The 18,901-nt window shown below is 40.8% G+C and overlaps 1 long non-coding RNA gene across 1 annotated transcript in view; it reads left to right on the top strand.

Moving 5' to 3' along the window:
* Positions 1–9,695, top strand: part of LOC116550953 — a 30,182-nt gene extending 20,487 nt beyond the window's left edge. Inside the window, exon 3 of the long non-coding RNA XR_004268634.1 lies at positions 9,586–9,695. This is a non-coding gene — a long non-coding RNA (uncharacterized LOC116550953). The remainder of the gene's footprint in view (positions 1–9,585) is intronic.
* Positions 9,696–18,901: the final 9,206 nt, after the last annotated feature.

Here is an 18,901-nt window from a genome sequence, read left to right as displayed (position 1 = left end):
TGAACGAATGAATGAATGAATGAATGAATGAATAAATATAAAGTGGAGAATGATAAACTCTGCCTGTGGAGGAAGGCAAAGTCAATAAAGTTACAGAGAAAATAGTTTCTGTTTAGGAAAACATGAAGATGGGCCATTTTATTTATGAGTATCAAGCTCTCTGAGTATTGCCAGAATAAACCAGAATAGCTGCAAACTGCTGTAGGTGGGAGACAAATGGGCATCTGGGGGTTGGATGTAGTCAGAGATTAAGAGTGAGATTCTAAGAAATAAAGGCTACCCAAAAATATATTGGGCTGGTTCTTGAATTTACAAAAAAGACACTTGAATGAAAGTTTCTAAGATTCAGGATTTATCAAGAAACCTAAGAAGAGGAATATGTTATTTTTTACTTTTACATTAGAAACTTGTATGAAGTGAAAAATTTTAAACACATGCAAAAATAGAGAGCAAAGCACAATGAAGCCCAATATCCATTGAAATTTAAAATTACCAAGATTGTGTCACACTTGCGTAATTGCTTTTTCTTTCTTTGCTAAATATTTGAAAACAAATCTCAGAAATCCTGTCATTTCACTCCTACATACTTCAAGATGCATCTCTAAAAAATATGGTCTTTAAAAAATTCATAATGCCATTTTTACATCTAACAAAATTAATAGTAATTTATGGTATTTTGGTATTATAGAATGCCCAGGGATATTAAAATATCCCTGACTGTCTCAAAAACTTCTGTATACTGTTGGTTAGTTGAATGGTAACTCAAAGTCCACATATTACATTTAAATGTTTTGGCTCTCCTGTCTTTTTTTTTTTTTTTTTTTTTTTTTTTTTTTTTTTTTAAGGGACCAACAGCCTGAGAGCCTGCAGGGCTTGCAGCTCTCCAGGACTGAAGACCTGACTCCTGTCTTTTAAATGTAAAGAAGACTTCCTTCCTTTATTTTTATTATTATTATTTTTTTGGTTTCTCATGGATTGATTTGTTGAAGAAAATGCATCTATTATATGAATTTGTTCTAATATTCATTTTTATTTTTTCTACATTATAATCTACATTTCACCATATTCTTTCAGAAATTTTGCTCCCTACTCAGCTTTGAGTCAAGGTACTTATGGGAGCAAAAAAATTTAGGAGGTGCTTTCCAGGAAGGTAAATGGTTTACAGAAAGGAGAAAGGAAGTGCAGAATTCAAAATGCAGGGTATAGGACAAGAACACAAAGAAAGCAGCAATCGAGAAAGAGAGATGATGCAGAGAGCGATAAGGCAACTCGCTGGCTCCCCTGTACTTACCAAAAAAAGTGAACCAAATTTGAGACTCTAAAGATAGTTGTAAAAAGATCAGTATTAAATATTAAGAGAATGATGGAAATTTGAATAGTAAATTGTATTAAACCTACTAAATAGATTGTTACATTAGCACTGTGGATTCTTTAGCATAAATATAGAACTTACCATTTTTTTTTGAGGAAAAGATAGATTATGACACTTATGGTAGAATCATGTAAAATTCAGTGGTAAATAGGTTAGTGTAGTTTTACAGTTCGTTGCTTTTATAGTCTTAGACTATAAAATAAAACAGTTGAACTGAAAATGTCTGCTCTTACCCAGTTTTATCATCCCACTGTTTTTCACGCTCTTTTGCTTTTTGTTGGCCAGCACACTAGTTCGTTTTTAGCCAAGTATTTCAAAGTGTCAAATAAAAGTACTGCTGTAGCCAGGCAGCAGCTGACTTCATTTTTACTCAACTGTGAGATAGCACTCACAAATGTCAACTTGTATTCTTTTTAATGAAATCATTTTGATGAATTTCAAATATACTAAAGCATTGTTAGAATCAGCTTTGAAAATTTGGGGTTTAGTAATCAGTGCAAACTCCAGCAACACCTCAAATATATCGAAGACTCATTCTCATAGAGACCTGGTAAGATCAACATGACTGTCAGGCCTCCATGTGCAAGCCCGGACCCAGAAAGTCTAAAGTCCTGCCTGCCTCGGCTGATCATTCCCCACCACCTCTCCATCCACCCCCGACCTCCCCCTTACCCCCACTTGCCTTGCCCATTATCCCTGACCGCCCAGCAGAGCTTCCCCTGGACATCAACCCACCCTGCCACCTTAACTGTCATTATAATAATGTGACTACTCCTCACCCCACCCTGCCATCTTAACTGCTCTTACTCTGTGAATATTCCTCCACCCCACCCTACCATCTTAACTACTCTTACGCCTTACCCCGCCCACCACTGTAACTGAACTTATGATAATGTCTACTCCTTGCCCCTACCCCCACCACTGTAACTGATCTTACTCCATAACACCCCTTCCCCCCAAAAAAGATTTGCCCCAACTTATAAAACCAACTCCTATCCCACTGGCCTTCGCCGATGCCCTTTTCGGCCTTAGCCCACCTGTACCCAGGTGAATAAACAGCCATGTTGCTCACACAATGCCTGTTTGGGGGGGGGTCTCTTCATGCAAAGCACACATTTTATGACAGTATTAATGATTTTAGATTTTTATATTCACTTTTGATATTGCTGTCATTTTATACATTTCTCCACATTACTGCCATCTAAGAAAGACTCTAAGCTAAAGACATTATTTGTTCTGCTCAGCTATCGCTAAGTGTGGCAGACTAGATACCACTTGATTATGATGACAGTGAAAGGAAGATGAGACTTTTAATTTTTATTTTTATAGAGACTGGGTTTCACCATGTTGGCCAGGCTGGTCTCAACCTCCTGACCTCAAGCAATCTACCCGCCTTGGCCTCCCAAAGTGCTGGGATTACAGGTGTGAGCCACCTTGCCTGGCCAGAAGATGAGACTTAAAAAATGTTTGAATTTGGATCATGGTTCACCTCTACCTCCCAGCCTCACTTCCTACCTCAGCCTCCTGAACAGCTGGAACCACAGGCATGCACCACAAATTTTTCTAGAGAGAGGATTTTGTCATGTTACCTGGGCTGGTCTCGAACTCCTGGGCTCAAGCGATCCACCAGCCTTGGCCTTCAAAATGCTTGGGACCACAGGCATGAACCCCACTGCACTTGGCCTGAATTTGAAAGCAGCAAACATGTTTGAGAATTTGATTATAAATAACTTATTAATTTACTCATTTCTAGTTTCACTACCACATAGTGAAAGATTCAGAGTGGATCATTTGAAGTTGACAAAATTCACACTTCTCCCCAAGAGTTTGAAGGGTTTGTTAAGACTGAAGCCTGAGTGAAAATGCCTGTGAAATAGAAAGTTTAAGAGTTCAAAGGGAAACTTAAGGAACACCATGTAAGTGAACAGCCTGTTAGGAAAGATCAAGGACAAGAAGAACTATAAAAAGAACAGATAAGGAAAGCACTCAGAGTAACAGTTGCATATTGATGTGGAGGCTCAACTCAAAGGGGGTTAGAACAAGCTGGTCAAGGTTTCCAAAGGGCAACATTTAGGAGACACAAACAAAGTTGACAAGTCATGTGGTCATTAATCTGTACTTAAAACTGAAGGGAAGGTTCTGAAGGGTTTGAAGGAGGGTGCTCAGATTTGGCTAGGGGTATAACCACAGTTGTTCCAAGTTTAAGTGATCTAATTCTCTAAACCTGTGCTTAGATGGTTATATAATGTTGCGGCTCAGAAAACAATGTCTCATAGTGTGGCACTACAGCATGTTGAATACATTGAATTAAAGAAAATTGGAAGGCCAGAGAAGCTGCCTCAGAATCAATGTCTCTCTGATCTTCCTTTGTATTCTTCCCCCACGCACAGGGAGAGCTCTCCCTGAAGTTCTGACTGAGGGAATTCCTTCCAAAAGAAACACAATTGCCTTCAATCTCCTGTCTGAAATCTCACTAACCAGGAAAGATTAATCACCAAAGAAGAAGTTGAAGATTATCAGCTGGGCACAGTGGCTCATGCCTATAAGCCCAGCACTTTGAGAGGCCAAGGCGGGAGGATGGCTTGAGCCTACGAGTCTGAAACCAGCCTAGGCAATATAGTGAGACTCCATCTCTACAAATAAAAAAAAAAATAGGCCGGGCGCGGTGGCTCATGCCTATAATCCCAGCACTTTGGGAGGCCGAGGCGGGTGGATCACAAGGTCAAGAGATTGAGACCATGGTGAAACCCCATCTCTAATAAAAAAAATACAAAAATTAGCTGGGCGTGGTGGCATGTGCCTGTGGTCCCAGCTACTCGGGAGGCTGAGGCAGGAGAGTTGCTTGAACCAGGGAAGCAGTGAGCCAAGATCGCGCCACTGCATTTCAGCCTGGTGCCTGGTGACTCAGCAATACTCTGTCTGAAAAACAAACAAAAAGGCCGGGCGCGGTGGCTCAAACCTGTAATCCCAGCACTTTGGGAGGCCGAGGCGGGTGGATCACGAGGTCAAGAGATCGAGACCATCCTGGTCAACACGGTGAAACCCCGTCTCTACTAAAAATACAAAACATTAGCTGGGCATGGTGGCGCGTGTCTGTAGTCGTAGCTACTCAGGAGGCTGAGGCAGGAGAATTGCCTGAACCCAGGAGGCGGAGGTTGCGGTGAGCCGAGATCGCGCCATTGCACTCCAGCCTGGGTAACATGAGTGAAACTCCGTCTCAAAAAAAAGAAAAAACAAACAAACAAACAAACAAAAAAAAAAACAAAAAAAAATAGCTGGGTGAGTTGGTGCACATCTGTAGTCCCAACTACTCAGGAGGCTGAGACAGGAGAATCACCTGAGCTAGGAAGAGGCTGCAGTGAGCTGTGATCGTGCCACTGCACTTCAGCCAGGGCAACAAAGAAAGACCCCTCAAAAAAATTAAAAGATTGTCACCACATAATCCCAGACACACTTTTCATCTACTCTTCTGAGCACTGTTGCCTGAGAGACTTCATCTGCATAAAGCCTTTGTTCACAGTGCAATTCTGCCACTCACCTTCTCGTAAATTGTCACCATCTATCTCAGAGCCCAGGCGAACTTTGTCCCAGGCTATTGTCTGTTCTTTGGGCGAATTCATCTCCCCTAAAAATTATCTACTCTTCCTCTAAAATTACCTACATTCCCTTCTTCCCTATGCCCTATGAAGAAGGTATTTAACCTTCAATAATCTCGTTCTTCTTTGAGTTTTATACTTTGTCTGACTTCCATGTGCTCGTACATTTATAAATTTGTATGCCTGTTCTGCTTTTAATCTGTCTATTGTAAGTTTGTTTATAGATTCAAATTCTCAAACCATCTGGAGGTGAAAAGAAAGATCCTTTTGCCCTTACAACAACATGAGACTACCCCTGAAGTTTTTACTAACTATATGAAGCTTATATCTCAAAATGGCCTCACATAAGCTAGTAAAGATTAGCAGGTCATTTGGGCTGATGGCATACTCTGGAATAACATAGGAGGAAATAAAATTTTAAAAGCTCCTGAATCCAAGAGTATGATCTTCAGAGGAGAGATTTTCTGTCTCTTAAATTCTGTGTAAATAGTCAAGTCTTAATATGGGTGGATCTTTCATCTGGGGCCTACCTTGGGCAGAATAATGTAGGTGTACCTCATTCTATCATAGCTAAAAAACAAAGTACTTTTTAAGACTTTGCAAAATTTTGTTCATGTTGCGTATCTTTTTAAAGTCTGACTCTATACACTAAAATAAGATAGCCTAAACAGGGCTCTTTTTGGAGTAAAATTATTATGAGCCCAGTAGTTTTCCCAGTAAGTAAGCAATCCGGACTTAAAACTATAAGACAGGGCTTTGCAGATGTAGCTAGAGAAAGATCAGTTGGTGGACTTAAACTTGTTTTTAGTTTATTTATATATTCTCCAATAATCTAGACTGTTCTAGAAATCACTAGAGAGAAATAATGGTGGTATTCCATGCCTGTAATATATCGGACTACATTTGGAGGACTTCAGAAAGAAGCAAAAACAGAAGTTTCCATAACCAGTGGTAGAGACAATGTTTTCTTTTTCAAATTTTAATTTTTAATATTTTTTGGAGATGGGATATTGCTATATTGCCCGGCATATCTAGTACAGTGACTGTTCACAGGTGCAGTCATAGTACTCTGCAACGCTGAACTCCTGGTTTCATCCTGGGTAGTTAGAACTACAGGTGCATGCCACCATGCTGGGCTTAAATGCCTTCTTTACTGATCCTTGATGGTAAAGGGAAGACCATTTTAGAGCCCTTAATTCCTTGGAAATAATATCATGGTGCTGCTCTTTAATAAAGATAAATTATCAGGAATTGGATTCTATAGGGAAGAAATAAATGGAAGTTATGTCAAAATGTAATAATACTGAAATTTTAATAGAGAGGCCTAAATGGAATCTGTGGTATAACTCTCAAAACAGTCCTTTCATAACCTCCTTTTGAAATATCAAGGTTAAGACCTAGAGATGAAAACTCCTCCTCAAAGTCAGTTGGCTGATTATTGGCAGGCAGAGCACTAAAGTTTACATCAGCAGGTTCCCAGTTCAGTACATTTTCTAGAGTTTCTAAAAATTAATGCTGTTAGTCTTTACTCTCTTGAAGCATAATTATAAACATCAAATATTTATAAAATATCTTCTATGTAATAGGATGTTTTTCTTTTTATTTATTAGTAAATTTACCACAATATTAATTTAGTTAGTAAATTAGTATTTTTCTTTCTCATTCATCATATATATCACCAGCAGATAATCCTACTCCATCCTCCTGCCACCTCCCATTTCATTATCACCTGGTCTCTAAACAGTGGAATCGCGTGGGCATTGCTCAAGCTCATGAGATCTTCAAATTTATTTTTAAAATATTTCAAATCGGGCCGGGCGCGGTGGCTCAAGCCTGTAATCCCAGCACTTTGGGAGGCCGAGGCGGGTGGATCACGAGGTCAAGAGATCGAGACCATCCTGGTCAACATGGTGAAACCCCGTCTCTACTAAAACTACAAAAAATTAGCTGGGCATGGTGGCGCGTGCCTGTAATCTCAGCTACTCAGGAGGCTGAGGCAGGAGAATTGCCTGAACCCAGGAGGCGGAGGTTGCGGTGAGCCGAGATCGCGCCATTGCACTCCAGCCTGGGTAACAAGAGCGAAACTCCGTCTCAAAAAAAAAAAAAATATATTTCAAATCAAAAAGTTTTTGAGCTATGACATTTATTTTAATAATTGAGCTTTCTTCTAGCCTTTCATCCACTAATTCTACTTTTAGAAATTACTTCCTAAGAAAATGCTTTTTAAAAAAACCACAAACACACACAAAATATCCTCTAACTTTGTTCTTTTTTCTTCTAAGTTGTTTTGTCTATTCTATATCTTTTGTACTTTAATTTAAACTTTAGAGTCAGCTTGCTACTTCTGGGATTTCTATTAGGATGCCTTGAATCTACAGATAAATTTGGAAAGAACTGACATCTTAGCAGTATAGAGTTATTTAATCTAGGAACATGGTGTATTTCTTCATTGACTTAGGTCTTCTTTAATTTTACTCAGCAATGTTTTATAGTTTTCAGTGTACAGGTCTTGATCATCTTTTGTCAAATTTATTCTTAAGCATTTTACAGTTTTGATGCTACTGTACATGAATTTTAATTTCTGATTTATTGCTAATATAAAGAAATACAATTGGTTTTGGATATTGACTTTGTACCCTGCCACCTAACTAAACTCACTTTCAGTTCTAATGGCTTACTTGCAGATTCTTTAGGGTTTTTTGATAGATGATAATATCTGTAAATAAACAGAGAGTTATGTCTCCCTTTCCAATCTATTTGCTTTTATTTATTTCTCTTTCCTTAGTATAGTGTTAGAACCTCCAGGATAATGTTGAATAGAATTAGTGGGAGTGGCCATCTGTAATGGCTAATTTTTTAAAGTAACTAATTAATTTTGTTTGTTTTTGGTAGAACAGGGTCTCATCATGTTGTGCTGTCTTGAATTCCTGGGCTTAAGCAATCCACCTGCCTTGGCCTTTCACAGTGCTGGGATTACAGGTGTGAGCCAACACCTTGGGCTGGTGGTTAATTTTACATCAACTTGACAGGGCCGTAGGGTCTCCAGATTAAATATTTCTGAGTGTGTCTGTGGGTTTTTTTTTTTTTTTTTTTCCCTGAACGAGATTAGCATTTGAATCAATTAACTCAATAAAATAGATTGTCCTTTTTAATGTGGGTGGACATTATGCAATTCACTAAAGGCCCAAACAAAACAAAATGCGGAAGAAGAAGAACTTCGTTTCTTTTTCTCTGTCTCATTGCGTGAGCAGGGACATCTCATCTCATTTTCTCCTGCCTTAGATGGTACTTTACACCACCAGCTACCCTGATTCTCAGACCTTCAGACTTGAACTAAATTATACCACTGGCTTTTCTGGTTCTCCAGCTTGCAGACAGTAGACTGTAAGACTTCTCATCTTTGTAATTTCATGAGCCAATTCCTCATAATAAATCTTTATATATATATATCCTGTTGTTTCTGCTTCTCTGCAGAACCCTGACTAATATAACATACTTGCTTTGTTCACCATTTTAGAAGAAGTGTATTCAATCTTGTACCATTAATATGACAGACACTACCTAAGTTGACACTAATGGCTAAGTTACAAGTCATTTTAACTGGAGCGAGATAGAATTTTCATATACGCCTCTTATTAGGTTGAGGAAGTTCCCTTTTATTCCTATTTGTGAGGTAATATGCAAACTGTAAAAATAGCCATCAAGTTGATATAACTATGAGTAATTAAAATATATCTGTTATGTTCTTCACTTTGATGCATAGTATATTTTTATGTTTAATTTTTTAATTTTAATTTTTAATTTTTGTGGGTACATATACATTTGTGTATATAATTATGGAATATGTGAGGTAATTTGATATAGACATGACAATGTGTAGTAATCACATCAGGGTAAATGAGGTGTCCATCATCTCAATCGTTTGTCCTTTCTTTGTGTTACATACAATCCAATAATACTCTTTTAGTTATTTTATTTTTCTTGGGACGGGATCTCACTCTGTCACCCAGGCTGGAGGGCAGTGACACGATTTCAGCTCACTCCAACCTCTGCCTGCAAGGCTCAAGCAGTGCTCCCATCTCAACCTCCCGAGTAGCTGCGACTACAGGTGTGCACCAACACTCCTGGCTAATTTTTGTATTTTTTGTAGAGACAGGATTTTGCCATGTTGCCCATGCTGATCTCGAACTCCTGTGTTCAAGCAATCCACCTGCCTCTGCCTCCCAAAGTGCTGGGATTACAGGGGTGAGCCATTGTGCCCATTCCTCTTTTGGTTACTTAAAAATGTACAATAAATTTATTCTGTGTAACTATATTTTTGTATGCATTAACCATCCCCACCCTGCCTCCCCACCATCCTTCCCAAGCCTCTGGTAAACAGCATTCTACTCTCTATTGCCATGGTTCAATTGTTTTAATTTCTAGCTCCCACAAATGAGTGAGAACATGCAAAGTTTGTCTTTCTGTGCCTGGCTTATTTCACATAACATAACATCCTCCAGTTCCATCCATGTTGCTGCAAATGACAAGATCTCATTCTTTTTTATGGCTGAATACTACTGCATTGTGTACATGTATCACATTTCTTTAAGCGTTCATCTGTTAATGGACACTTAGTTGGCTTCCAAAGGATGCAGTGTTGCAAGATGGCTCCAGACTTTGAATCCTGTTTTTGGGCAGGAAGACCAAAAGCTAAATACAAAAGGTATATACTAACTGATTCTGTCCCTTTTTGTCAGGAATAAAATAGCTTTCCTGGAAGATCTAACCAGTAAATGTTCATTTACATTTCATTAGTCAGAAATGAATTACATGTCAACTAACATGTCATGTTGTGAGGTATCTGGGGAAGTAAGTTTTTGTAACTGGGTATTTTGCTGCATCAAAGAAAATTGAGGTTTAGAAGGTAGGAGAGAGGTTATTGGGTAATTAGCAGACATGATATTAATACTAACACTTGCTGTTTCATTTATCTAATGCTATGCAACAAAACATTGCAAAGTCTAGTTACTTAAAACAATGACGACATTTAATTTGCTTAGGTCTGCATTGTGGCAGGGATCAGCTGCAGTGGCTCAATGACCTAAGGCTGGAATAATTTGAAATCTTGTTTACTCACATGTCTGGGAATTGATTTTGGCTGTTAGCTGGTCCCTCCACTGGGGCAGTGCCTGCAACACCTTCACTGGCTCCTCTCTGTAGCTGCGTGGCATCTGCACAGAATGGTGGCTGTGTTGTTTTTTATGACTCAGCCTTGGATGTCACATGGTGTTGCTGTAGTCATAGGCTTACCTCTATTCAAGGGGCGAGGACCTGACCCCAAATTTTTTCTTTAATTCTCCCAAAACCTAATGAAATTCACTTTTTTTGTTTGTTTGTTTGTTTTGAGTCTCACACTGTCACCCAGGCTGGAGTACAGTGATGCGATCTTGGCTCACTGCAACCTCCGCCTCCCAGGTTCAAGTGATTCTCCTGCCTCAGCCTCCCAAATAGCTGGGATTACAGGCACCTGCCACCATGCCCTGCTAATTTTTTTTTTTTTTTTGTATTTTTAGTAAAGACAAGGTTTTATCATGTTGACCAGGCTGGTCTCAAACACCTGACCTCAGGTGATCCACTTACTGGGCCTCCCCAGATGCTGGCATTACAGGCCCGAGCCATCACCCCTGGTCAGACTACACTTTTTTTTTTTTTGAGATGGAGTCTTGCTCTGTCACCCAGGCTGAAGTGCAGTGGCCCTATCTCGGCTCACTGCAAACTCTGCCTCCAGGGTTCAAGCGATTCTTTTGCCTCAGCCTCCTGAGTAGCTGGGATTACAGGCACCCAGACCACACCCACATAATTTTATTTTTAGTAGAGATGGGGTTTCACCATATTGGCCAGTCTGGTCTTGAACTCCTGACCGTGATCTGCCCTCCTCAGCCTCCCAAAGTGCTGGGATTATAGGTGTGAACCACTGTGCCCAGCCCAGACCCCACTTCTTGACAGTAGAATGCCAGATATAATTTGCTCTAAATCACATACTTGCCCATGAGCTCACGTCTGAACAAGTTTATTTCACTTCTACAAACATAAGCCATAGCACTCCTTTTCAATCCCTCCCTCCCTCCCTCCCTCTTTTACTTCCTCCCTTCCTCCCTCTTTCCCTCCCTCCCTCCCTCCCTCCCTCCCTTCCTTCCTTCCCTTTTCCCAGAGAATTAAAAAAAAAAAATTTGGCCCATGTCGTTTGCTTACTTAAAATGTTAAAATACTTCCCATTATAAATCAAATATGGCCGGGCATCATGGCTCATGCCTGTAACCCCAGCACTTTGGGAGGCCAAGGCGGGTGGATATCCTGAGGCCAGGAGTTCAAAAACAGCCTGGCCAACATGATGAAATACTAAAAAATACAAAAATTAGCTGGGCGTGGTGGTGTGGGTCTGTAGTCCCAGCAACTCAGCAACTCAGGATGCTGAGGCAGGAGAATCGGTTGAACTTGGAGGCATAGGTTGTAGTGAGCCGAGATCTCACGACTGCACTCCAGCCTACACGACAGAACGAGACTCCATCCTAAAAATAAATAAATAGAAATAAATCAATGATTTTTTTTTTAAATGACAGTTTATAAGGCCTGGTTTATCACTCCAATTTCATCTTATTTTATTCTGCTCTTTCTTTGCTGTGCTTGTTACTGGACATGGCAGCTCTGCAAACATATCTGCTTCTTTTATTCTTGTCCTTTGCACCTGCTCTTTGCTCCTCTTGGGACACTTCCTCTAGCACATTGAATGGGCCAGCCTTGCTGATTCCTCCATTCTCAGGGAACCTTTTGATAGATGACCAGCTAAGACATTACGTGTCAACATTTATGTTTACTAATTTATTGTTTATTTCCCCCTCTGAAATAAAGTTTTACATCTACAGAAACCTTGCCAGTTTGGTAACTATTGTATATCTGTTAGTAGTATGTTTGACATTTCAACAAAATCTGATGAACAAGATACTGTTATAATTCCTATTTTATCAATAGGAACCGAAGCCCAAGGCTCCTAAATGGCATAGCTACACTGGAACCCAGGTTATTGCACTCCAGAAGCAATACTCTTATTCGCCCTGATCTGAATGATTTAGCAAAAGAGAGAAAGGATGCATTGATTGGATCTATCATAGTTCATTGGGAAAAGACTCCATAAAGGCAAGGCTCCTTAAGCAGGGCCTTGAGTGATGTGTACAATTTTGTCAGATGGTGATAGAAAAAAGGGTATTACAGGTGGTGGGAACAGTGTGAACAGAAACAGAGTTGAAAAAGCACATGTACAGTCTAAGAATAGTGAGTAATTGTAGAATAGGGTGTGGAGGAGTTAAAACTGGAAAGGTAGGTTGTATCATTCTGTAGGTAATTAGAAGACATTAACATTTTTTTGTTTTGTTAAGAGGAGACTCCATCTGTGCTTTAGAAAGCTCAAGCTGCACAGGAAAAGTGTAAGGAGTCAGATGTTGGTCTTGAACAAATCATATATATACTTAGAGTATCATTTTACTTATTTATAAAATGGAAGCTGAATACAATGGCTCACAACTGTAATCCCAGCACTTTGGGAGGCTGACATGAGAGGATTGACTGAGGCTAGGATTTTAAGACTAGCTTAGGCAACAGAGTGAGCCCCTTTCTCACAAAAAGTAAAAAATAAATACAATTTAAAAGATGAGAAAATAGGCCAGGCGAGGTGGCTCACGCCTGTAATCCCAGCACTTTGGGAGGCCGAGGTGGTTGGATCACCTGAGGTCAGGAGTTCAAGACCAGCCTGGCCAACATGGTAAAACCCCATCTCTAAAAAAAAAAAAAAAAAAATGAGAATATAAATAACATCATGTTCATAGTTTTTGGTGAGGGTTAAATAAGATGGTTATGTGAAAGTACTTTGCAAACTATAAAGCACTACACAAATATTAGTTAGCATTTCTGTCATAAATGTTATGGGTGGTCCTGGGGTAGAGAGAGTGTACAAGTAGGCACATAACCAGAGTAGCTGGGTAATGGCAGAGATCCAGGTAAAATGTGACCAAAGTCTAAAAGAGAGTAAGATAGTAAGATATCATTGTCCAACAAAATCAACTTTAAATAGGTTGTATGAGTCCATTCTTGCACTGCTAAAAAGAAACATCTGGAGCCGGGTGCAGTGGCTCACGCCTGTAATCCTAGCACTTTGGGAGGCTGAGGTGTGTGGATTGCCTGAGGTCAGGAGTTCAAGACCAGCCTGGCCATCATGGTGAAACCCCATCTTACAAAAAATAAAAGTAGAAACATCTGAGGCTAGGTAATTTATAAATAAAAGAACTTTAAGCCGGGCGCGGTGGCTCAAGCCTGTAATCCCAGCACTGTGGGAGGCCGAGGCGGGTGGATCATGAGGTCAAGAGATCGAGATCATCCTGGTCAACATGGTGAAACCCCATCTCTACTAAAAATACAAAAAAATTAGCTGGGCATGGTGGCGCGTGCCTGTAATCCCAGGTACTGAGGAGGTTGAGGCAGGAGAATTGCCTGAACCCAGGAGGCGGAGGTTGCGGTGAGCCGAGATCGCGCCATTGCACTCCAGCCTGGGTGACAAGAGCAAAACTCCGTCTCAAAAAAAAAAAAAAAAAAGAACTTTAATTGGCACACAGTTTTGCAGGCTGTACAGGAAGCATAGCAACTTCTGCTTCTGGAGAGGCCCCAAGAAATTCACAATCATGGCAGAAGGTGAAAGGGAAACAGGCACATCTTACATGCCCTGAGTAGGAGGAAGAGAGAAGGGGAAGGTGCTATCCACATTTAAACAACCAGATCTCATGAGAACTCACTATCATAAGAACAGTACTAGGGGGATGGTGCTAAACCATTTATGAGAAACCACCCTCATGATTCAATCACATGCCACCATACTCCACCTCCAAAATTGGGGATTACAATTGACATAAGATTTGGGTGGGGACACAGATCCAAACCATATCATTCCTTCCTTGCCCCCTCCCAAATCTCATGTTCTTCTCACATTGCAAAATACAATCATGGCTTCCCTACAGGCTCCCCAAAATCGTAACTCATTTCAGCATTAACTCAAAAGTCCCAAATCCAAAATCTCATCTGGGACCAGGCAAATCCCTTCCACATATGAGCCTGTAAAATAAAAACCAAGTTAGTTACTTCCACGATACAATGAAGGTACCAGTATTGGGTAAATGCTCCTGTTCCAAAAGGGAGAAATTGGCCAAAAGAAAGTGGCTACAGGCCGCATGAAATTCCAAAACCCAGCAGAACAGTAATTAAACCTCAAAGCTCCAAAATAATCTTCTTTGACTCCATGTCTCACATTCAGGTTACACTGGTGTAAGGGGTGAGCTCCCAAAGCCTAGAGCATCCCTGCTTCTGGGGCCTTACAGAGTTCAGCCCCTGCAGCTGCTCTCATGGGCTGGCATTGAGTGCCTGAGCTTTTCCAGGCACACTGAGAAAGCTGTTAATGGCTCTACCATTCTGGGCTCTGGAGGAAAATGGCCTTCTTATCACAGCTCCCCTAGGCAGTGCTCCAGTGGGGACACTGGGGGCTACAACCCCACATTTCCCTTCTGCATTGCTCTAGTAGAGGATCTCTCTGAGGGCTCCAGCCCTGCTGCATGCTTCAGCCTGGACATCCAGTCATTTTTGTACATCCTCTGAACTCTACACAGAGGATCCCAAGCTTCAACTCCTGCCCTCTGTGCTCCCACAGGCTTAGCACCATGTGGAAGCCACCAAGACTTATGGTTTTCACCCTCTGAAGCAGTGACCCAAGCTGTACCTTAGCCTCTTTTAGGTACGGCTGGAGCTGAAGCATCAGGGATGTAAGGGGAGCAGTGTCCCGAGGCTGTGTAGGGGAACGAGGCCTTGGGCCTGGCCCAGGAAATAATTCTTCCCTTCTAGACCTGTAGGCCTGTCATGGGAGGATCTGCTGTGAAGGTCTCTGAAATGCCTTTGAGGCCTTTTCCCCAGTGTTTTGGCTAACAGCACCTGGCTGTTTTTTACTTATGTAAATTTCTGTAGCTTGCTGGAATTCCTCCCCTGAAAATGAGCTTTCCTTTTCTACCACATGGTCAGGCTACAAATTTTCCAAATTTTTATGCTCTGCTTCCCTTTTAAATATAAGTTCCAATTTCAGGTCATTTCTTTGCTTACAAATATAAGCAAAGGCTGCTAGAAGCAACCAGGCCCCATCTTGAATGCCTTGCTGCTTAGAAATTTCTTCCACCAGATACATTAAATCATCACTCTCAAGTTCAAAATTCCAGTGATCCCCAGGGCAGGGCACAGTCCAACCAAGCTCTTTACTAAAGCATAGCAAGGGGGATCTTTACTCCAGTTCCCAATAAATAAGTTCATTATTTCCATCTGAGACCTCCTTAACCTGGATTTTATGTCCATATCACTACTGGCATTTTGATTACAACAATCTAACAAGTCTCTAGGAAGTTCCAAACTTTCCCTCATCTTCTGGTCTTCTTCTGAGCCCTGCAAACTGTTCCAACCTCTGCCCATTACCCAATTCTAAAGCTGCTTCCACATTTTCAGATATCTTTATAGCAATGCCCCACTCCATAGTACCAATTTCCTGTATTAGTCTGTTCTTGTGCTGCTGTAAAGAAATACCTGAGACTGGGTAATTTATGAGGAAAACAGGTTTACTTGGCTATGGTTCTCCAGGCTGTCTGGGAAGCCTAGTGGCTTATGCTCCTGGGGAGGCCTCAGGAAATTTACAACCATGGCAGAAGATGAAGGAGAAGCAGGCACATCTTACATAGCCCAGCAGAAGGTGGTTAGAGAGTGGGGAGGTGCTAGATACTTCTAAACAATCCGATCTCGTGAGAACTCACTCAATATTATGAGAACAGCACTAGTAGGATGGTGCAAAACCACTCATGAGAAACCACCTCCGTGATTCAGTGACGTCCCACCAGGCCCCACCTGGATGGAGGGCCTTCAATTTGACATGAGGTTTGGGCAGGGATACAGACCCAAACCATATCAGGTTTGTATTCACAAAGCTCTTAGAAGATAACCTGGCTGATAACTCAAAATAAGTGATTATATATACACATCCATCTGTCTACTTGCCTGTGTTTGCTAAGTAATAGAAATGCAAAAGACATTTAAGGATGAAACCAGTCAAGATTATATGCTTTATTATATGAAGGTCATTTGCAGAGAAGAAAGAATCAAGGTTAACAAAAAATTGTAACACAGAGTGCCTGACCACATACAGCTAATTTTTTTTTTTTTTTTTTTTTTTTTTTTTTTGACAGAGATGAGGTCTTCCTAGGTTGCCCAAGCTAGTCTCCTCAAACTCCTGGGCTCAAGTGATCCTCCCACTTTGGCCTTTCAAAGTGTGGGGATTACACGTGTGAGTGGCCATGCTCAGCCTGGTTAGTTGAAGTTTTGGGTCAGGATTAGACTGTCAAGAATAGAGAGAAAGCAGGACTGTGCTTTCTCACTTAGAACTATGTGTCTCAAGCTTTACATGTACATGAGTCACCTGAGCAGATACTTAAAATGCGGATCCTGGGATTCTGATTCAGCAGATCTGAGAAAGGGCCTGAGATGCCATATTTCTGATAAGTTCCCAGACCACTGCTTTATCGTTAATCCATGGCCATGGAGTAGCAAGACCCTCCAACCTGGTGTACTGAGGCATGACGAGAAAATTCAGGGTCGGGGTGGAATAGGGGTAAATGGAAATTGAGAATGCAATATGATAATAAATGGAGAAGAGAGTTTCCAAAAAGAGAGAGAGAAAGAGAGAGAGGACTTCTTAGTGCAAGGACAATAATTGAGGCTGTTAATTTTGACAATTAAGACAAAAAGCATAAATGAGAGAATAGTTTAAGCTGATGAATAATGGAGGTCTGATTACAGATAGAAGGTAGAATAACTGAACAGTGATTGTAAACTATTCAGTGGAAAATTTCAGCAGAGAAAGATGTGTAGTGGTTGGTAGCTTAATAGGGTAGTAACTTTAAGAGAAGTATTGCTTTTTTTGTTTTTTTTTGAAACGGGCTTTTGCTCTTGTTGCCCAGGCTGGAGTGCAATGGATGGCACAATGTCAGCTCACCACAACCTTCAACTCTCGGGTTCAAGCAATTCTCTCGCCTCAGCCTCTCAAGTAGCAAAAATATTCTAGTGAAGAAGAAAAGAGACGGAAGAGAGGAGGACAGACAGAATATGCCCTAGAAAACAAAAAGAGGAGGTAAATCCAATCACAGGCAAAAATTAGACTTGGAAAGAGGATAGGTGAAAAATACAGAAGCAATTCAAGCAGAGGAGAGGCTAGGAAATAGATGCATTAATTTTCGATAATTTTATCTGCTGAGAGTGGAATACAGAGCTAAGACAGGTGATTCAAGGAGCATAGAAAAGGTTTCTAACAGTCTTTCTGGGTGACAGGACGAAAAGCAAAGAAGAGTGAAATAAAGATGGCCCTACAGAATGAGGACACACTGAGGGTAGATAGCACGCATTCATAGTGATGCCAGCTGGCACCATTACATGACTTTCTCAAGCAATGCACAGAAGCTTACAAATGAAACAGAAGTAGATGGCTAGGCTTATACAGGTGTTGGGAGGCGGACAACATGAGAGTCATGCTGCTCACATTTTGATATCTTTGATTGTTGCTTTACAGTTGGGTAAAGAGCCAAGTAAATCCAGGAGAGAGGGCAAGTCACTGGGTTAAAGCAACATGATACAGATGAATGAACACCAGACTTACAGTCTGAGAATCAGGAGACCTGGGTCCCAATCCTACTTCCACTTTCTAGATGATTGAATTTGTCCCTTTACCTTCATAACAAATGTGTTCACGTAAATCAGTCCACAACTTGGGCTATGCATGGAATTGCCTGGGGACGTTTACGTGATATTATTCTTGCTCCCTATTTTAGAACAATGAAGTCAGATTAGGAGATGTCAGTCGGATATCTATGTTTTTAAAGCATGTCAGGTGATTTCTATTAAACAGCCAGAGTTGAGAACCACTAGGAAAGATGATCTCTAAAGTTTATTTTTCTTTCTGGCCTTTTTTAGATTTAGATATCAAAGAAAGATAATGGTAAAAGACCAGAGGCAAAATCAAATTCAGTAATAGTGAATAGCCTGAGTCCATTAATGCTGCTATAGGGCTGGGCGCGGTGGCTCATGCCTGTAATCCCAGCACTTTGGGAGGCCAAGGCAGGCGGATCACAAAGTCAAGAGACCGAGACCATCCTGGCCAACATGGTGAAACCCTGTCTCTTAAAAAAAAAAAAAAAAAAGAAAAGGCTGCTACAGCAGAATACCTTAAACTTGTTGCCTTATAAACAACATACATTTATTTATCACAGTTCTGGAGCCTGAGAAGTCCAAGAGGAAAGTGCTGGCAGATTTGATGTCTAGTGAAAGTCCACTTTCACTAGACATCTGGTTCATAGATGCTGCCTTTTTGCTGTGTCCTCACGTGGTAGAATAGGTCAGGAAGCTCTCTGGGATCCCTTTTATAAGGTCACTAATCCCATTCATGAGAGCTTTGCCCTAGGGCCTAATCACCTCCCAAAGGTGCCACCTCTAAATATCACCACATTGGGGATTCGGTTTCAATATATGAATTCTGGGAGACATAAACATTCAGTCAAGTGCAGTGAGTGATAATAAATGTTGAAAAAATAGATCAAAAAGTGAAATGTCAGGGCAATGATGAGGTTGGGGGGAAAGGCCTTCTATGTGGGTGGCACACACTACCTAGGGTTAAATGTGGCAGCACAGAAATAGTTTTTTATTCTTTTTCCATCAAGGACTTACATAGTTTGAATGTCTCTTCTAAATCTCATACTGGGTTGTAATCCCCAATGTAGGAATTGGGGCCTGGTGAGAGACGTTTGGATCATGGGGGTGGATTTGTAATGAATGGCTT

This window comes from Sapajus apella, unplaced genomic scaffold, assembly GCF_009761245.1.
Source record: "Sapajus apella isolate SASKATOON/1434 unplaced genomic scaffold, GSC_monkey_1.0 scaffold8, whole genome shotgun sequence".
Classification (NCBI taxonomy): Eukaryota; Metazoa; Chordata; class Mammalia; order Primates; family Cebidae; genus Sapajus; species Sapajus apella.
The sequence above is the reverse complement of the archived record's forward strand: the minus strand, read 5'-3'. Positions and strand labels throughout refer to the sequence as shown.